We start from the raw sequence: 20628 nt of genomic DNA on the forward strand, positions 1-20628 counted from the left end.
ACATAAATGGACTTTTCCACGATACTCTAATTTTTCAAGTTTCACCTGTATTTGCATTTTATCTTGATGCCCAGTCGCTCAGAGATGTTGCTTTTTGTGCAAAGCAACTGGCAAATATGATAAAACAACACAGAGTAAGACCAGCAATTCACTCCTAAAATGGTTTTCTGTTTGTGAACTTCCTGGGGGGTTAGCTGTGTCAGAGCTTTCGCCACAAAAATGTCAGAATCTTGTACCATGTTAAAGATACCTAACTTGAAAGACTGCTTTGCATCTTCATTTCAGGGATGGCATCTTGTGGAAACGGCTCTCGTTTCTGAAATCTGTTGATGCTTAAAAAAAAAAGTGTGTCTATTTGTGTATTGCGTGTGCAACTTATTGTTTTTATTGTTTCATACATTGCAGCCTCATTGAGCTGGTGCTTTCCAAATGTTTTTTGACTGCAACTCCCATCAGATGAGAGGGCAAAGGCTGATATATTGTGTGCTGTGCTTTCAGTTAATTTGATCTGTGGTGGCTTTAAAAATCCTGTGGCTCCGCTGAGAGATCAGCTCCATTCAACTCCTCCTCTCCCTTACGTCTACAATCTAGTCTTTAAAACAACTTTGCAATAAATATTAAAGAACCGGTGCTTGAGTTTGCTTGCTTTCCTCTTCCTTGCTTGCCCTCCCTTATTTTTCCTTTTGTGCTGTGCCTGGGAGCCTCTTCGTCTGAAGAGTAGGATAAATAATGCTTTAAATAACTAAAAGGGAAAGTTAGCAAACGGATGATCCAAGAGATCGGAGAAAGTTCCCTAAAGAAACCACCGGCTTCCACACAGCCTCTCTGTTTCTTTGCGCAGGAAAAAATCAAGGCTTATCTGAAATCCCTGGAGAAAAGTAGTGAAGCTTTTGTATCTTGCAGAATGAGTGAGGACCTCAGAAGCTCACAGTACCTGGTAAGTGTTTCTTTTCATGGCTGTTAAAGGCAGCAGTGTGGAATCTCAGAACAAGAAGAGCTCTGCTGGATCAGGCCATTGGCCCACTTGAGTCCAGCATCTTGTGCTCCCAAGAGAGTAGTAAGCAAAGTACCGTATCTTGTGGGGACCCGGTTTATTAAATCTGCTGCACAATAGGGCAGCCTTGCCATCCAGAAAAGACTGCCTTAAGGTTTTTTAGGGTTTGACGCACATTATAGAGCCTCATTGCATATATCAAAATAGGTTACAGGTCAAGGGATGTAAAACCACATGGCTCCACACCGTTATCAACTTTGGTCTCCTCTTTCGCACTTCACCTCTGGTTGTCTTGACGACCAGACCTTCAGTGAGGCCATTCCCATATATCTGTCTTCCTGGCATCACACTCCAGTGTTAACTCAAAACATCATAGCAAAACACCCTGACTCGCCATCTGTGCCCTTGTAGGGTCAGATAAGACAGGAATGTGTCCTTTACACAGGGAGAGTTGCAAAAATGCAGGCACAAAGGAATCAAATCATTTACTGATGGATAATCCTATAGGGAAAATGCGTGAAACAACGATTTGTTGTTGTTGTTCAGTCGTGTCCGACTCTTCGTGACCCCATGGACCAGAGCACACCAGGCACACCTATCCTCCACTGCCTCTCGCAGTTTGGCCAAACTCATGTTAGTAGCTTCGAGAACACTGTCCAACTATCTCATCCTCTGTCGTCCCCTTCTCCTTGTGCCCTCCATCTTTCCCAACATCAGGGTCTTTTCCAGGGAGTCTTCTCTTCTCATGAGGTGGCCAAAGTACTGGAGCCTCAACTTCAGGATCTGTCCTTCTAGTGAGCACTCAGGGCTGATTTCTTTAAGGATGGCTAGGTTTGATCTTCTTGCAGTCCATGGGACTCTCAAGAGAAACAACGACAACAAAATCGTCAAAAATTTCTATAGCAAAACCACCACTCCAATCAGTACAGTTTACCGCTTTGTGAATTACTGTAAGAATTGTGAACCTGGCTCAGTAGCAAATCAACAGCTTTACTTGTTTATTTTGAAAATTAAAAGCAGATCAAAGAGATCCCACTAACTTGTCCCTCTCTGAACAACTGCAGCTCAGAGAATTGCATAAAATGTCCCCTTTTCAATATCCACAACACATAAACAGGCACATTATGTGCCTAATACATTCGTTACAGGCCACCGCAAGATAATTTTTCTTGATTGATCACCATCTTCCTCTGCTGTCCCTTCCTCGATTTCTCTGTCTTTCCCTCAGAAACAGCTAGAAGTGGAGAAGCTGAAGATCAGGTGTGCTTTTGAGCCAATTCAGAATTTGCTAGAAGAAAGAAAAAGCTGCTTGCTTGACCACCTGGTAAATCTGGAGAAGGAGATCAAGAAAACACGGGAAACGGATCTTGCCAGGCTCTCTGGCGAGATTACTCATCTCGGTAACCTGATCACAGAGACGGAAAGGAAGCTCCAGCAACCAGCCAATGAATTCCTGCAGGTGAGATCTAAAACAAGCACACCTGTCTAGGGAAGGGAAATGTCCCTGAATCACAATATGTGGTCCTGGGAATAGCAATTTGCTCCCTTAGGAACCTTTTCACTGCACAGACAGACATCACCTTTCCATTCGCTGGAATTGAATTTGAAATGGTGGTTCTGCACAGAGAAAAACATGTCCTATATTATCAGACCTCATGGCCAACTTACTTATGTAATATTTTCAAACGTTTCTCCCCTTCAGCGAAGATCCCCTGCAGTGTTCATTAAAAGTTGCCTTTCATGACCTTAAGGTCTGCTATACAGTAGAACCTCAGTTTTCAAATGTAATCCATTCTGGAAGCCCGTTCGACTTCCGAAACGTTCAAAAACCGAGGATCAAAGGGCTGTCAGCAAGTTCAATGGGGGAAATTCAACTTCCGAGGCACATTCGAAAATGGAAGCATTCGATTCCGGGTTGTCGGCGTTCGGCTTCTGAAATGTTCAGCAGCTGAGACGCTCAAAAACCAAGGTTTGACTGTAATCACTTCCTAGGACCACAGCAGCATTACGGTTGCATCCTGTCTTAATTGCCCCTTAATTGTTTCCTGTTCTCTCCTGTTTCCTTTCTTGCTTTTTTATGTTTTGCTTTTTAATTGTGCTTTTCTTTTCCTTTTCTTTTTTTTTTTGCAATGGCAAAACCCAAAAAACAATGAGATGGGGCCAGTAATTAAAGCCCTCCCTTCCAGGAAACTCCCTGGTGAACAAGAATTGACTAATTGCTGATCAGGAAGCAATTAGGGGCACAAGGTGAAAGGAGGAAGCTTTTCACTAAAGGCACAGTAACTCAAAAACAACAACAACAACCAAAAACCTCCATAAAATATCCATAGCAGTTTGTGAAAGCATTTATGCTCCAGTGGGGTTTGGTTAAAAAACAAAAGAGAAAACCCACCACCGCATATCGAAAATAAAATCAAAAATAAATGGGAGGACAACTTTTTTAAAAAAATACTTGCTGTGTATCCTCTGTTTAAAGCAAGGGAACAGCAAAGGATAGCAATTCCAGACTAAACTGGTAGTGTGAAAGCATCCATAGAGATGATAGATGGATGGATGGATGGATGGATAGATGATAGATAGCTAGATACTTTATTGTTATTGTACATAGTACAACAAAATTGAATGCCATTCCACATTTACAGCCACATATAGGCATTTATACATTTGTTGTTGTTGTTCAGTCATTCAGTCGTGTCCGACTCTTCGTGACCCCATGGACCAGAGCACGCCAGGCACCCCTATCCTTCACTGCCTCTCGCAGTTTGGCCAAACTCATGTTAGTAGCTTTGAGAACACTGTCCAACCATCTCATCCTCTGTCGTCCCCTCCTCCTTGTGCCCTCCATCTTTCCCAACATCAGGGTCTTTTCCAGGGAGTCTTCTCTTCTCATGAGGTGGCCAAAGTACTGGAGCCTCAACTTCAGGATCTGTCCTTCTAGTGAGCACTCAGGGCCGATTTCCTTGAGAATGGATAAGTTTGATCTTTTTGCAGTCCATGGGACTCTCAAGAGTCTCCTCCAGCACCATAATTCAAAAGCATCAATTGTTCGGCGATCAGCCTTCTTGATGGTCCAGCTCTCACTTCCGTACATTACTACTGGGAAAACCATAGCTTTAACTATACGGACCTTTGTCGGCAAGGTGATGTCTTTGCTTTTTAAGATGCTGTCTAGGTTTGTCATTGCTTTTCTCCCAAGAAGCAGGCGTCTTCTAATTTCGTGACTGCTGTCACCATCTGCAGTGATCATGGAACCCAAGAAAGTGAAATTTATACATTTACAACCACACATACACATACATACCATCCATCACGACTCCCCAAAAGCTTGAGAGGTAAAGGCAACCTTAGTGTAGCAAGACAAATTCTGCCAGATGTTTTCTCTGTGCAGTTTCCCTCGACCAGACAATGCGAGATCACCTGCTCTTGATGGGGTCACGCTTCCTCTGAAGGAGGTAGCACACAGCTTGGGGGGTCCTCCTGGATCCTTTGCTGTCGCTCGAGGCTCAGGTGGCCTCAGTGGCCCGGAGTGCCTTCCTTCAGCTTCAGATGGTGGCCCAGCTATGCCCCTACCTGGACAGGGATAGCCTAACTGCTGTTGTCTATGCTCTGGTGACCTCAAGGTTAGATGACTGCAATGCGTTATACGTAGGGCTGCCTCTGAAGACCGTTCGGAAACTTCAGCTGGTGCAGAATTCAGTGGCCAGGTTGCTCAAGACGGTTCAAGCATATTATACCAATTCTGATCCGGCTGCACTGACTGCCAATTAATTCATGGGCCCAATTCAAAGTGCTGAGTTTTGACCTATAAAGCCTTAAATGGCTCAGGACCACAATGCTTCAAGGACCGCCTCTGCCCATATGAACCAACCAGGACCCTGCAATCATCATCTGAAACCTTTGTTCATGTGCCGCTTCCACAAGAGGCCCGGAGGTTGGCAATAGGAGAAGGGGCCTTTTCTGCAGTGGCTCCCTGTTTGTGGAACGCTTTTCCAAGGGAGGCTCGCCTGGTGCCTTCACTACAGATTTTAGGCATCAGGTGAAAATATTTGCCTTCTCGCAAGCCCTTGGCTGATTAAACCAGTGTTTTTCAACCACTGTTCCGTGGCACACTAGTGTGCCACGAGATGTTGCCTGGTGTGCCGTGGGAAAAATTGTGTTTATTTGATTCCTATTCAAGAGAATTACTTTATATATAGTCAATATAGGCACAGAGTTAATTTTTTTAACATTTTCTAATGGTGGTGTGCCTCGTGATTTTTTTCATAAAACAAGTGTGCCCTTGCCCAAAAAAGGTTGAAAAACACTGGATTAAACAATCCGTGGCATTTTAAATGTGTCTGGAAGGTTTTTTTTTCTTTTCTATTTTTTATGTTTTTTCGTGTGGGTTTTTTTTTAATACCGTAAACCACCCCTTGACCTTCGGCCAAAAGGTGATATGTAAATTCAATAAATATATCTGAGACCCACTTGTCTTCTCCCTTACAGGACATCAAAGGCACTTTGCTCAGGTACGTTTCCGTCCCCTTTTCGTTCCCCAACTCTTCTGAAAGTGAATAGAAAATTCTTTCCAGTGGCACCTTAGAGACCAACTGAGTTTGTTCTTGGTATGAGCTTTCGTGTGCATGCACACTTCTTCAGATACACTGAAACAGAAGTCACCAGATCCTTAAATATAGTGAGGGAGTGGGGAGGGGTATTACTCAGAAGGGTGGTGGGAATGGGTGATCGGCTGATAGGTGTGGAAACCTCTTCTGAAAGTGCGCCGTCTTGTTTAAAAAGAAAGTTGCCCTTTTGAACTTCGCCATCATCTTCTCCAGGTCTGAGGAGAAGCAAGTATGCCACGCATCGGACCTTACCCCGTTTTGGGAAGACAGACTCATTCTTTACTCCCAGAAAACCTCTGCTCTGGAAAGAGCTTTGAAGAAATGTCAAGGTACTGTGGGATTCCATTGGCGGGGACTTAGCTGCCCGAGGATTTATTTTCAGCGCAGGGGTTCAGCCAATCAGTCGCCCTCCTAACAATGGTGTCGCTGCAACATACCTGGGCAGGGTGACAGAGAGGTCAGGGCTGTTCAGGTGCACTGCGATGAGAGTGCCGGATTTTTATTATTATTTATTATTATTGTGGGCAGTGTTGTAAGAATTTTAAGGTATTTTATTTATATATAATAATTGTTATTAATGTACCAAAACAAATAAGGCCACATGTCTGAAAAACAGCACAGGAGGACAGGCCTCACTCCATTTTGACTCCCAACTGACCAAGTATTTCTTTGTCTCAGGAACAAAGGGGAGGGGGTTGCCCCTCCAGCTACTCAGCAGCCCTCTGCCTGAGTGATAATCTCTGGCATCCTGATACCTGAGTGTCAGACAAAAGGGTGTGATTAACTTGGCTGGGAAACAGGGAAATGTAAATATCTTTTGTTTCACTTGATGGGTTTTTGGTGGAGGGCAAGAGGAGACATGGGGGCAGGGTCCAAGATGCTCAGATCACTGCTACCAGACCCTCCCAATTTGTGATGTAATTCTGATGTATGGAGGGGTGGTCTTGAGCTGGAGGGGGGCAATTTCAAAAGTCTATATAGGAGCTTGCGTGCCTTTGTTCGGGGTCTTTTGCTTGCAAGGCATCCTGCTGCAGCAGTTTCTAATAAAGGGCTATCGCCTTGCTTTGGGAGATTCTGTATCGTCTCTATTTGTTCTTAGGTGCTCTTGACAGGAGGGGAGCCCTGCTGAGGCTCTCCCTCGGGTTCGTGGACTCCCTTCTGGGGCCGAACCTAATTTTTATTACAGCAGCAGAGAGAGAGAGGTGTTGGGTTGCTGGGTTGATGTAAGACTGTCTTAAGTGTCACTCTTTTTCTCCACCTAACAGATTCCGTAGAGTACGCTCTGGACAAAGGTAAATCTATTTTCTGGGATTTATCAGGGATTGACATGTAGATTGGGAGTTGGGTTTCAGAGAGAGTCAAGAAGTTGCTTCTCCGCTCAGTTCTTGAGAAAGGCTTCCTTTGGCAGGAGTGAGAAACCTTTGGCCGTCTTGCCCATTGCTGATCTGCCACTTCACTCCGGCCAGCAGTAGCCATTGCCAAGCCTCAAAATAAGGTGCTTCATCCAAAGCAGGGCGATGGGAGACTTTGGACCAATCCACAGCCCCACAGGCTCCCCTGAGGGGCCTGATCCTTCGCTCGCGCACACATACCCTCCCTCCGCTGTGCCAGTCTGGAGCTGCTGTCATCAGTTCAATTTATTAGTCACTTGCTGCAGAATCTCGCTAAGTGACTTACAGATTTTGAAGGATGCAAAGCATAGAGGTGAAATCAGAAAAAAACGGAACAAAAAAATTGTAGTAAAAGCTATGCAACACACCACGTTCCAGTAGAGGCTAAAGCTGTCACAAGTCCCCTGCTTGCCATGATGGCTGCAGAGTTGCTCCAGGATCAGAAACTGTATGCCTCCGAATGCCAGGAGTTGGGAGGGTGTGTGATTGTGTTCCTGTCCTGCTTGTGGTCTTCTCGATGAGACACCTGGCCAGCCCCTGTAGGGAACAGAATGCTGGACTAGATGGGCCATTGGCATAATCCAGCAGAGGTGCTCTCTATGAGGAGTTTGGAATGGGAGTTTTGTTGGTTGGTTTTGAAATAATAATAACAACAACCTATGCACAGTGATCTTGCCATTAATTTGCTTTTGTTTTGTTCCCCCCCCCCCTTTCCACGTAGCATGGTGTGTGAAACTAGCAGCCAACGAAGGTAACTATCTATCTGGATGCAGTTTATGAAGGTAGATCCAGAAAAGTGAGGGCCAAAGTAGACATGGGGAGCTGAAGGCGCTATCTCCCGACGTGTGTGCACACACAAAACACAAATTCTGTAGGAATTTTGGAAGGTTGCTGTTACACACAGGTCCCGGGCTTTCTGTGGGAGCCTGGTAGGCCGATAGGAGAATGGGATGCTGGGGCAGAAGGCACTTTGGCCTGGATAGCTCAGCGTGGCACTGATAACGCCAAGGTTGCAGGTTCAATCCCTGTGTGGGACAGCTGCGTATTCCTGCATTGCAGTTCCCAGAGTTCCCCGTGAAATGGGTGTTGGTTGTTAAAGCACTCTGGGAGTTGTAGCTCGGGGTGGCAAGCATAGCTGTCAAGTTTCGGATTTGAAAATAAGGGATCAGCAGTCTCACCTATCCCGGGGACAGTCACATGTCAGTGGTGGGCGGAGTCAGAAGCAAAAGTGGGCGGAGCAGCAATGTAAACTCCAAGCAGGCTCGGGCTCGGAGCGGAGCAAAGAGGAGGGCAGCCAGCAAAGAGGAGGGCAGCCATGTGCTCTGAGCGATGGAGCCCCATCGTCTTCTTGTCTGATCCCATCAAAACAGGACAGGAAGCAGCAGCTGCTCAAAGGCAGCCAGGCTCCGCCCGCCAGCTAACCCTATTGGCCGGCTGAGGGGCTCGGCAGCAACGGATAGGGGCTGATGCAGGGGGAGGAATACACCCCCCTGTAAGCACGGGAAACGGCTCCCACTTGCTTTGAGGGCTGAGGCTTTTCTCTCCAAGTAGGCGAGATCTTCCCACCCAGTCCCTGGCCAGCAGGGGAGGAGCTGCTTCCATGAAAAACAGGAAATTTAAGGGAAATGAAAAAATAAGGGAGAGCAGCGGGAAACTGCTCGAAATAAGGGAGAATCCCGGGGAAAACAGGATACTTGACAGCATTGGTGGTGAGGAGGCTGGAGTCTCCGCCAAAACTCTCATTTCGCTCTCCAGCATTGAGTCTCCTCCTCCTTTCTCTCCCTCCCCCTTTGTTCCCGCAGCGGAAGTAACTCTGGACCCAGACACGGCAAATGCCTTCCTGGTCCTGTCCAACAACCAGATCAGCGTGAGATGTGGAGACGAGGAGCAGGACGTGCCCAGCAACCCGGAGCGATTCAGCCTAGAGCCTTGTGTGCTGGGATGTAACATATTTGCATCGGGGCACGCTTGGTGGGAGGTGCATGTGATTCAAGAAGGAGAAATGTGGGCCCTGGGGGTCGCCAAAGACACGGTCAGGAGGAAGGGGAACTTCATCCCTAGTCCTGATCAGGGGATCTGGGCCATAGGGAAGCCATCGAGTGACTCAACCCCCCCTTATCAGCTCTGGGCTTTCACCTCTCCTAAGCCAACCCCTGTGAGCCTGAAGCGCAACCCAAGAAAGATTCGGGTCTCCTTGGATTATGAAGAGGAGCGCGTGGAGTTTTTTGACGCCAATAGCAACTACTTGATCTTCGCTTTCCCTTCAGCCTCCTTCTCTGGGGAAAACCTCCGTCCCTTTTTCTGGGTGGAGCCGGGAGCCTGCCTGAGGTGCTGAGCTGTCGGAGGAGCGGCGCATCTTAACAATTTTCAACAATTTTCAAGCCAGACTTCCCTTTTCCTCGTTGCAGATACACCCATCTGCGAGATAAGACGGGTGGATGGAAGCTGAGTCAATGTAACAGAAATAAAATAGTGGGGCTACATATATATATATATATATATATATATATATATATATATATATATGGCTGATACAATGTTTTACGTCGTACACGACATCGAGCACAATGGCACGGCTTTTGTGTCGGAAGGAGAGTTTGCAGCCACAGCTGATCAGCTCTGTGCTTTCCTCAGGTGGTTTGATTTCAGACCACCTGAGCAAAGGGAAACATACCACCCAATGTAATTGTGACGCAGGGTGGCCCCCACCCACCTGTCAGAGTGGGCCTGCAGGGGTGGAGCAGGTAAGGATCCTGCCCACTGGCACTTAAAAAACATTATTGCAACAACTCTGCAATCTGATTTACATCCTATGCCCTTTTAAAATGTGTTTTTTTGTGGGGGTAGGGCTATTGGATTGTTGTTTTTATTTTTATTATGTGTTTTGTGGTTTTATATATTGATTTTCCTCTGTGAACCGCCCTGAGACCCCCAGATATAGGGCAGCAGTGCTTTTGGGGGGGGGGCTGGGGAACGCAGGGATACGCATTGCCCTAAATATTTTGTGAATCTAAGTTTGGCCTCATTGAGGGGAAGTATTTCAGTATGAGTAGGAAAATGAGAGTTCCCCTAAACATATTTTTAGAAGAAGAAGAAAAAGCACTGTACGGCAGTGTATAAATTCAATAAATCAATAAATAAACTTTAACAGGAAGTTCCAGTAGAAGCTGCTAAGCTCAGACAGGAAAAGAGAAAAGGGAAACTTCTAATATTTTTTTAAAGCTTTTTATGCTCTGAAGAGAAACCAGAATATGAAAACTTTTAACTAGAATAATGTTACAGCACCACCTAGTGTTGCAGCCAGCTAATTACCCAGCTGGCACTGTGGGTTAAACCACAGAGTCTAGGGCTTGCCGATCAGAAGGTCGGCGGTTCGAATCCCTGCGACGGGGTGAGCTCCCATTGCTTGGTCCCTGCTCCTGCCCACCTAGCAGTTCAAAAGCACGTCAAAGTGCAAGTAGATAAATACGGACCGCTCCGGCGGGAAGGTAAACGGCGTTTCCATGTGCTGCTCTGGTTCACCAGAAGTGGCTTTGTCATGCTGGCCACATGACTCAGAAGCTGTACACCGGCTCCCTCGACCAGTAAAGTGAGATGAGCGCCACAACCCCAGAGTCGGACACGACTGGACCTAATGGTCAGGGGTCCCTTTACCTTTATCTTTAAGACCTCTTAACATAGACTGTATATTTCCACTAACTGGAAGCTGAAGTGACCATGCTTTCCAGTCTTATCAGCAAAACTTTCGTGGCTTCTATATATGTACTTTAGTCCATAAATGAAGGAAATTAACATTTTAGAGAGGTGGTGACATAAGCTTACAGAACTTAGACGCCTACAGAGTGTTGATGGTGACTGAGCCCATGGAGAGACTATAGAAGAAGAAGAACATATTTAAAAGAAACCAGAGGTCTTTTTCAATCTGGTTTTAGCTTTTTGTTGATGTTAACTATTTTCTGAATGTTTTAAATACTTGTTTTTAACTAACTCTTGTACCGGTACCAGTAACTTTGCTGCGTTGTTCTTTCTGTAAACCACGTTGAGGTTTTGTTTGGGATGCTGGTGGCGCTGTAGTCTAAACCACTCAGCCTCTTGGGCTTGCTGATCAGAAGATCGGCGGTTCGAATCCCTGCGACGGGGTGAGCTCCCGTTGCTCTGTCCCAGCTCCTGCCAACCTAGCAGTTCGAAAGCATGCCAGTGCAAGTAGATAAATAGGTACCGCTCCGGTGGGAAGGTAAATGGCGTTTCCATGTGCTCTGGTTTCCATCACGGTGTTTCGTTGTGCCAGAAGCGGTTTAGTCCTGCTGGCCACATGACCCAGAAAGCTGTCTGTGGACAAATGCTGGCTCCCTCGGCCTGAAAGCAAAATGAGCACCCCAACTCCATAGTTGCCTTTGACTGGACTTAGCCATCAGGGGTCCTCTACCTTTTTTTTTTTTTTTTACAATCCAGCAATATGAAAGTGTTGTGAAATAAACAAATAGATAAAATCATATTAGACGAAACAGATCTGCAGGGCAGCATAGCATACAGACGTGTATATCAGAAGGGATTTCCATTATTTTCACGAGGAAAATAATACTTCATAAACTGATGTGGAGAACTGAAGTAAAGGCTGGAAAAATGAGGAACTTAAATGGCTAGATTTGGTCAAAAAGAGAGATGGGGAGAGGGAATGAGAAAAATAATTAGCCATTGGCTGATTAAGCAATCTCTGGCCTTGTAAATTGTGGAGGTGGTTTATTGTTAGTTACTGTGCTGTGTATTTTTGTGTTTTTCTATTTTAAACTGTCCTGTGATCCTCAGACAAGGGGCAGTATAGAAATTTAATTAACAATAATGCCAATCCAAGCTGAGCATCTGTGTTGTGAACTGCCCTGAGATCTACAGGTTTAGGGTGGTATACTGTGCTAGCTTGTTTGTTTGTGTGGAAATCGGCTGAAAATTTGGGAGTGGTGAGTTCAAAAGCAGGTGTCTCTTAAATCTGGGTTGGGGCCAGTATGGGGAAGCTGTCATCGTGAAGGGATGATCAGTGCCTGTTCGGACCCCAGACAGAACCTTGCTCTCCTGTTTAGCCATCTACGATTCATTTAAGTGTTCCATGTTAGGCAGCCAGATGAGATAGTTTTATCTCCTTGGCTTGTGAGCAGTCTTAAATTGTGTGATTATTTGGAGCCTTGCTTTTCTGACAAAGTCTTGGTGTTGTTTTTTTTAAATAAAGTTTCTTATATGCACTTATGAGAAATGACTTTGGCCTGAGTTCCTGAACCTAATTGTGACTGTACTCTGGAAATGAGTCAGTCATCACACCAACAACAGCATCATCATCCTTGGTTCAACTTTCAGCAACTCCCTGGTGGGCCTGGAAAACCACTCCAGTCTGAAAACCTCGAGTACTGCTCTCAGTATAGACCAGAGCTTTCCAATCTTTTCATATTGGTGACACACTTTTTAGACATGCATCATTTTGTGACTTAGTAATTCAACTTTTTTGGGGGGGGTGGGTTGGCAGTTGGGGGGTGGAGGGTTAGAGAGAGAGAAAATGAGAGGTTAGGCTTTGGGGAATGGGAGGAAAGGTCATTATCATTGCTAAAGGGATGCAGGAAATATTATAACAAAGCTGAATTACATGAGAAGAAGATTTGTACCAGTAATAACCCGAGACATCCATGTTTTCAAGTTACCTAATAAAGTTAAATGTGCTTAAACGTTCGCTGACTCTGGCAGTGTATCAGTACCTTAAGAGGTGTGACTAAGAGGAGAGAACAGAGCTTTCCTGGGGAAGAGGAAACTGTTTGCTTATTCTCCTGTCATACAGAGGGCTGGACAGTGAAGCCAAGTGTGCCACTTCTTTGCCTAAAGGGAAGGCAAACTGCAGTAGTTGGGAACCCTGGGAGGGAGATCCCATAGGTGGCAAGAGGTTTTCAAACATAGAGCCCTGAGGTACCCCAGAGACAACTCCCATATGAACACTGAAGGATTCATCCTAGTTGTCAGTGAAACCTAGGGAGTGTCTCTGTTGAGGAAGTATTGGGGGGGGGGAATAGGATCCCTCACATTTATCCCTCTTTGGTGAGTTCCGGCACCTCTGCAGCATTGCTGCATGTCACTCGGGGCTGCTCCCCTAAAGAAAAGTCCACAAGTTCCGGCACTTCTTTTTCTTTAAAAATAATAATAATCCCTGTTTAGTAGCAAACTGGAGGTTAAACAAACCCCTTTCCAGCCCCCGGAGGAGTGCGGGGATCGTTCGCACGACACACCAACACTCTGCAGATGACACACTTAATGTGTCTCAGCACACAGTCTGGAAAGCTCTGGTGTAGGCATTAAGAACTATCGCCCAGTTCACAGAATCCATATATATATAACGCAAGTGTCTCTGCGTCCAGTCCCTGTGTCTCTGGGTTTGCGCTACTGAGCATGTGCCCCAGGGACACAGGGATTGGATGGAGAGACATCAGGCCGGGAGCAGCGGCGGCAGTTGAAGCGGAGCGGTTGAAATGGAACGCCGGCGCTCCAGAAGAGAGGGGAGGCCAAGGATGAAGGCCACGCTGCCGCTGCAGCGCTCGCAGGCCAGTGTTTCCCTGTTTTCGGTGTTTATACTACATTTTTAAAGATTTGCCTTGAGAGAGTCTTTAAACCTCTTTTGTTGACTACCAGTATTACACTTTCCATTTTTAAGTTCGGAATAGAGTAGTTGCTTTGTAAGATAGCAATCAGGCATCCGAACAAAATGACTAGTCCAATGAAGCTGATGTTGAAGCACCCTTGCTTTGACACTGGTGATCTTTGCTTCTTCCAGTACACTGGCATTAGTTTGCCTGTCTTTCCAAGTGATGTGTAAAAAGTTTTGGAGACCCAGTTGATGGAATCTTTCAAGGAGTTGGACATTGACATATGTGTGATGGCCTGAATGTAATGTTCTCGCATTTTCCCTTTATGTAAAAAGGTTTTGGAAGCTGGAACAGACCAAAGGTAAATAGCTGCAAACTGAATGAGCAAATTGTATCCAAGATATGGGAAGCATATGACAGGGGGAAAAGGCGGAGGCTTGTCAACACCAGCTCATTCAGGCACTTAATTAGATTTCATCATGCAAATAGCCAAATATTTCCCTCTTCTGCAAAAGCCAAGACCAAACAAGACATGACAGTGGCAGACCCACCTCAAACGCCATGCCTTTCTGCACTTGCAATGTGGGGATACCTCCATTGGCCTCCTCTACAGGGATGGTGTCAGGATTATAATGATGACAATTTCTACTCTGTCCATCCTTCCAAAGAGCCCAGGGTGGAGTGCGACAATATACAAAGACAATCATTACCATAGATTAAAACGAGTTTGTGGGCACCACAATTGAATGTTGACAAGCTGGAACGTGCACAGAGGAGGGCAACCAAGATGTTCAAGGGTCTGGAAACCAAGTAGGGGTGATTAATAATAATAATCATAATATTTTTTTATTTATATCACGCCCTTCCCAGTTTAGAAACTGGGCTCAGGGCGGCTAACAACAAAAATACAACATTGATTAAAAACGGCTTAAAAACAGCTTAAAAACAACGTAAAATACAACAGAACTGTAACATCGCCAGGGCTAACTGGCCAAGTTAGTCCTGCTAAAGCCAGCATGGAGACCAGGGAGAATTTAAGTGTGGGGACCCAGAAGGGTTTCTTCATAGAGAAAAAGGGAAGGGAAACAGGAATGCAGGATCAGGCTAAATTAAAGGCCAGGTGGAATAGCTCTGTCTTACAGGCCCTGCAGAAGGAGATCAAGTCCCACAGGGCCCTAGTCTCATGGGACAGAGCATTCCACCAGGTCGGAGCCATCACTGAAAAGGTCCTGGCCCTGGTGGAGGATAATCTGGCATCTTTAGGGCCCGGGACCCTTAAGCTATTATTATTTGTGGACCTTAGGGTCCTCTGCGGGACATACCAGGAGAGGCGGTCCCATAAGTACGAGGGTCCTAGGCCGTATAGGGCTTTAAAGATTGAAGGAGCTGGGTGTGTTTGGCCTGGAAAAGAGGAGACTGAGAGGAGATAGAATCATAGAGTTGGAAGAGGCCACAAGGGCCATCCAGTCCAACCCCCTGCCAAGCAGGAAACACCATCAAAGCATTCCTGACAGATGGCTGTCAAGCCTCCGCTTAAAGACCTCCAAAGAAGGAGACTCCACCACATGTATCTGAAGAAGTGTGCATGCACATGAAAGCTCATATCAAGAACAAACTTAGTTGGTTTCTAAGGTGCTACTGGAAGGATTTATTTTATTTTATTTTTATTTTTTACATCATCAGATGGCTCTCCCAACCCACCCAGCTGCTTCAGAAGAGTACCATGATCAACGACACCCAAAGTCACTGAGAGCTCTAGGACAAAGGTCTTCAACCACTGGGTTGGGACCCTTAGGTGGGTCGCAGCAAAGTTGCTGCCACCATGTTGGACTCCAGCTAAGGCTGACCAGAGCACTACAGATGATATCTAGGCTGGGACACCTTCTTCTTATAAGACACTATTTTTTTTTATAAGATTACACGAGTGTCGCAAGGAGAAAAGCATGAGACTTTCTCAACAGGCATATTTATGGCCAACTCTGTGTCCCGGCTTCCTGTAGTGAGGGAGCCGTACATGGAGCAGCGGTGCTTTCTTCACTTCCTTTATGACGATCTAGATATCACCCAGAATGAAAGTATATTAGGGACTAGAATGGAGAAGTGCTCGCTGTGCTGGGGAAGAAGAAGAAGAAGAGTTTGGATTTGATATCCCGCTTTTCACTACCTGAAGGAGTCTCAAAGTGGCTAACATTCTCCTTTCCCTTCCTCCCCCACAACAAACACTCTGTGAGGTGAGTGGGGCTGAGAGACTTCAAAGAAGAGTGACTAGCCCAAGGTCACCCAGCAGCTGCATATGGAGGAGCGGGGACGCGAACCCGGTTCACCGGATTACGAGTCTACCGCTCTTAACCACTACACCGCACTGGTAGCTTGGTCGCCCAGCAGTGGCTATCATGGAAGCTTCTGGGGGCCCTGGAAGTGATAGCAAGAGATCTGGTGGCCGCAGGAGGTGAGAGTTTGGGGGAGCAGCACTGCCCCACCATCCTCACCCCCATTCTCTGCCACCTGAAATAGGGCTGGATGAAGAGGGAGATCCATTTAGTATAGCTGCCAAGTTTGTAATGTTGCTGTTTCATAGAATCGAGTTGGAAGGGACCCCAAGGGTTATAAATTATTATTATTATTATTATTATTATTATTATTATTAGGTCCAAGCCCCTGCAATGGAGGAACATGAAGTTGGCTGAAGTACGCACGGGGCCTGTTCTGAGGAGAGAGAATGTGAAACGGGGAGAAAGGAAATTGAAATACCCTCCTCTGGATGGTAGGACTCGAACCAGTGGCTTCAAGTTACAAGAAAGGCAATTCTGGCTAAGCATTGACAGTGGAACAGACTCCCTCAGGAGGTTGTGGGCTCTTCTTCCTCGGGGGGTTTTTGAGCAGAGGTTGGGTGGCCATCTTGTCAGGGATGCTTGAGTCGAGATTCCTGCATTGCAGGGGGTTGGACTTGATGACCCTTTTGGGCTCCCCCCCAACTCTACAGTTCTATGATTCTATGACTGAGAAAGGTTCGATGAAGAGGCAAAGAGAAAACAAAGGTGAGGAGAGAGAAGCAAAGGCAAAACAGGTGACACGAGGACAAAAGGTACCAGAAGGTGGAGGGGGGGGAGAGAGAGACACTAGCAAAGGACAGAGAAAGAAATGAGTTGGTGAAAGTAACTGAAAGCCAAAGGAGATACAAAATACAATCATTTTGGATGCCATGGGTGCTCTTTTTGAAAACAAAACACAAACATCATGGTTATAGCTTCTTGCTCAACAACAGGCCACCTTCACCCAAAGATCATCCCCCCAGAAAGTAAAAAGAAGACACAACTACTCAAAGGGTCTGAAGGTTTGACCCACAAGACTTGAAACAGAGGTTCTCTTGTACTAGAAGAATAACAGGCCGACACCTCAGTGTGCGAAATGTGCTTAGCAAACGAAAGTTTGAAACCATTAAGAACCAATAAATTGTTTCGAAAGAAAGCATGCCGGATTGAAAAACAAACCACTGGATTATTATGTTTCAAAAAATGGACACCCGGTCTTTGAAGAGAACTTTGAACCCAAACTTTGAAGAACATTTTGCTCCATCTGTAATAGGAAGGGAGAATGGCCTGGTCCAGCTTGTTCACAGAGTTTCTCCAAAGGCTAGTTGGATTCGTTGCTTCTTCTACTACAGGAAAGTTAAGAGCAAAGCACTAGCTTCCAAACATATGAGTGAAGTCCTGCATTCTGTTCTAGGACATGTGGAAACCATCAACTTTTATCAAATTAAGTACTTGTGATAGAAGTTCTCTGCCAAGAATTGGGTCCCAAACACAAAACTCTGTTGATGTTGCACAAAGAAATGAGACGATGATTGTCAACATGAGTTCATATGCTTCTTCATTAGGTTTGTTCACGAAACAAACTGTTCAGTGTACACCCCAAACGGTTTCATCAGCAATTTCCAAGACAGATGTTTTAAATAAAGAACTGATTACATTTCTACCGGTTGCATCCAGTCAACTGATGGCTCAAAATTGGAAAGGTTATATAATTTGCTGTTATCTGTTTAGAGTCAGAAGGTTTTGGTAATAGCTCTCATGGAAAAAGCTGGCTGAACACTCAATGGGTGGTATAAGGAAAATAATACTTCAGGCATTATTAGCACTGTTTATAACTCATAATAATAATAATAATAATAATAATAATAATAATAATAATAATAATAATAATAATTTATTTGTACCCCGCCCACTCTGGGCGGCTCCCAACAAAATATTAAAATACATTAAAATGTCACACATTAAAAACTTCCCTAAACAGGGCTGCCTTCAGATATTTTCTAAATGTAAGGTAGTTGTTTATCTCTTGACATGAGATGGGAGGGCGTTCCACAGGGCGGGCGCCACTACCGAGAAGGCCCTCTGCCTGGTTCCCTGTAGCTTTGCTTCTCGCAGTGAGGGAACTGCCAGAAGGCTCTTGGAGCTGGACCTCAGTGTCCAGGCAGAATGATAGGGGTGGAGATGCTCCTTCAGGTATACTGGGCCAAGGCTGTTTAGGGCTTTAAAGGTCAGCACCAACACTTTGAATTGTGCTTGGAAACGTACTGGGAGCCAATATAGGTCTTTCAAGACCAGCGTTATATTGTCTCAGTGGCCGCTCCCAGTCACCAGTCTAGCTGCCGCATTCTGGATTAGTTGTAGTTTCTGGGTCACCTTCAAAGGTAGCCCCACATAGAGCGCATTGCAGTAATCCAAGCGAGAGATAACTAGAGCATGTACCACTCTGGTGAGACAGTCTGCAGGCAGGTAGGGTCTCAGCTTGCGTATCAGATGGAGCTGGTAGACAGCTGCCCTGCACACAGAATTAACCTGCACCTCCATGGACAGCTGTGAGTCCAAAATGACTCCCAGGTTGTGCACCTGGTCCTTCAGGGACACAGTTACCCCATTCAGGACCAGGGAGTCCTCCACACCTGCCTGTCTCCTGTCTCCCAAAAACAGTACTTCTGTCTCATCAGGATTCAACCTCAATCTGTTAGCCTCCATCCATCCTCCATCCGCCTCCAGAAACTCACACAGGACCTTCACCGCCTTCACTAGTTCTGATTTGAAAGAGAGGTAGAGCTGGGTATCATCTGCATACTGATGAACACCCAGCCCAGACCCCCTGATTATCTCTCCCAGCGGCTGCATGTAGATGTTAAAAAGCATGGGGGAGAGGACAGAACCTGAGGCACCCCACAAGTGAGAGCCCAGGGGTCTGAACACTCATCCCCCACCACCACTTTCTGAACACGGCCCAGGAGGAAGGAGCGGAACCACTGTATAACAGTGCCCCCAGCTCCCACCCCCTCTAGACGGTCCAGAAGGATGCTATGGTCGATGGTGTCAAAAGCCGCTGAGAGATCCAGCAGAACTAGGAAACAGCTATCATCTTTGTCCCTAGCCGGCCAGAGATCATCGACCAGTGCGACCAAGGCAGTTTCAGTCCCATGATGCCTGAATCCCGACTGGAAGGGATCCAAACGGTCCACTTCTTCCAGGTGTACCTGGAGTTGTTCAGCAACCACTTGCTCAACCACCTTGTCCAAGAATGGAAGATTTGAGACTGGGCAATAGTTGGCCATATTGGCTGCATCTAAAGATGGTTTTTGAAGAAACAGTTTAATAACCACCTCTTTCAGCGGGTCTGGGAAGGCTCCCTCACAGAGAGAAGCATTCACCACCCCACGAAACCCATTGCCCAGAATCTTCCCGGCTAGCTTTTATAAGCCAGGATGGGCAAGGATCAAGGAGGCAGGTGGTCGGTTTCACTCATCCAAGCAGCCTGTCCACATCCTCGGAGGTAACAGATTGGGATTGATATAATAATAATAATAATAATAATAATAATAATAATAATAATAATAATAATAATAATAATAATGCAATCAAACATTAAAAACTTCCCTATACAGGGCTGCCTTCAGATGCCTTCTAAAAGTCAGACAGATGTTTATCTCCTTGATACAAGAAGGGAGGGTGCCACCACAGAGAAGGCCCTCTGCCTGGTTCCCTGTAACTTCACTTCTCGCAGTGAGGGAACCACCAGAAGGCCCTTGGAGCTGGACCTCAGTGTCCGGGCTGAACGATGGGGGTGGAGACGCTCCTTCCTTTTCTCTGCTTCTAGGATAAAGTCTAGCGTCTATTTAATTGGAGATTTGAGAGTTTTGAAATATCCCACTTACTGAGCCTCAAGTGCTTCCATCCAACAATACTCATCTTTCAAAATATGGAGCATTTGCGCGCGCACACACCCACACCCACACACCTTTGTACCACTTTAGGGGTGTTCTGTTTAAGCCAGGCAGCCCCAAACTTTGGCCCTCCAGATGTTTTGGACTACAATTCCCATCATCCCTGACCACTAGTCCTGTTAGCTAGGGATCATGGGAGTTGTAGGCCAAAACATCTGGGGGCCGCAGTTTGGGGATGTCTAGTTTAAGCAGATGTTCCAGCACGTTCCAACAGTTGTTATGTGACTGATTCCTCACTCAAGGTCTCTACGTGCATAGGGATGGGTGACTCTGTCCACTCCAGTTTCCCTCAGTTTCTCATCTTTCTAATCTTAAGCTTCCACATCAGTTTGCTATATATTTAAGTCACCACTGAAGTTCTCCTAATACAAACAAATTTCTCCTAATACGAACAAAATTGTACACAATTTTGCCTGGTGTGCAAATTTCTCAACAAAGCAGTTTCGCCCAATACTGTATGCTATTTTCACTAAGATATTCGTTTTTATGCACAGCGAATCTTTCCCAGAATATCCCTTTTGGCTGAAGATCTGCACTGCAAAATTCAGAGACGTGCAAATTTCAAAGGATGGCTGTGTTTTGCTTCCTGTGTGGTTTCAGAAAGGGCTGGTTAAGCACGGTGACCTTTTAAAATGTGAAATGAATTGCATTTCTCCCCTGCCCCTACTTCTGTGTAAAGGGCAGTCATGGACACACAGGATCCTGAAGCGCTCTGGGAATCTCTATGCAGAAAGAGGTCTCTCTGCCCGAGGGTGTT

The 20628-nt window shown here is 45.8% G+C and overlaps 1 protein-coding gene across 1 annotated transcript in view; it reads right to left on the minus strand.

Annotated features, from left to right (window-relative positions):
* The window catches only part of LOC117042396 (oocyte zinc finger protein XlCOF6-like), a 449944-nt gene that overhangs the window by 85396 nt on the left and 343920 nt on the right, over positions 1-20628 (minus strand). The gene's annotated exons all lie outside the window — the stretch shown is intronic.

This window comes from Lacerta agilis, chromosome 2 (assembly GCF_009819535.1).
Source record: "Lacerta agilis isolate rLacAgi1 chromosome 2, rLacAgi1.pri, whole genome shotgun sequence".
Lineage (NCBI taxonomy): Eukaryota > Metazoa > Chordata > Lepidosauria > Squamata > Lacertidae > Lacerta > Lacerta agilis.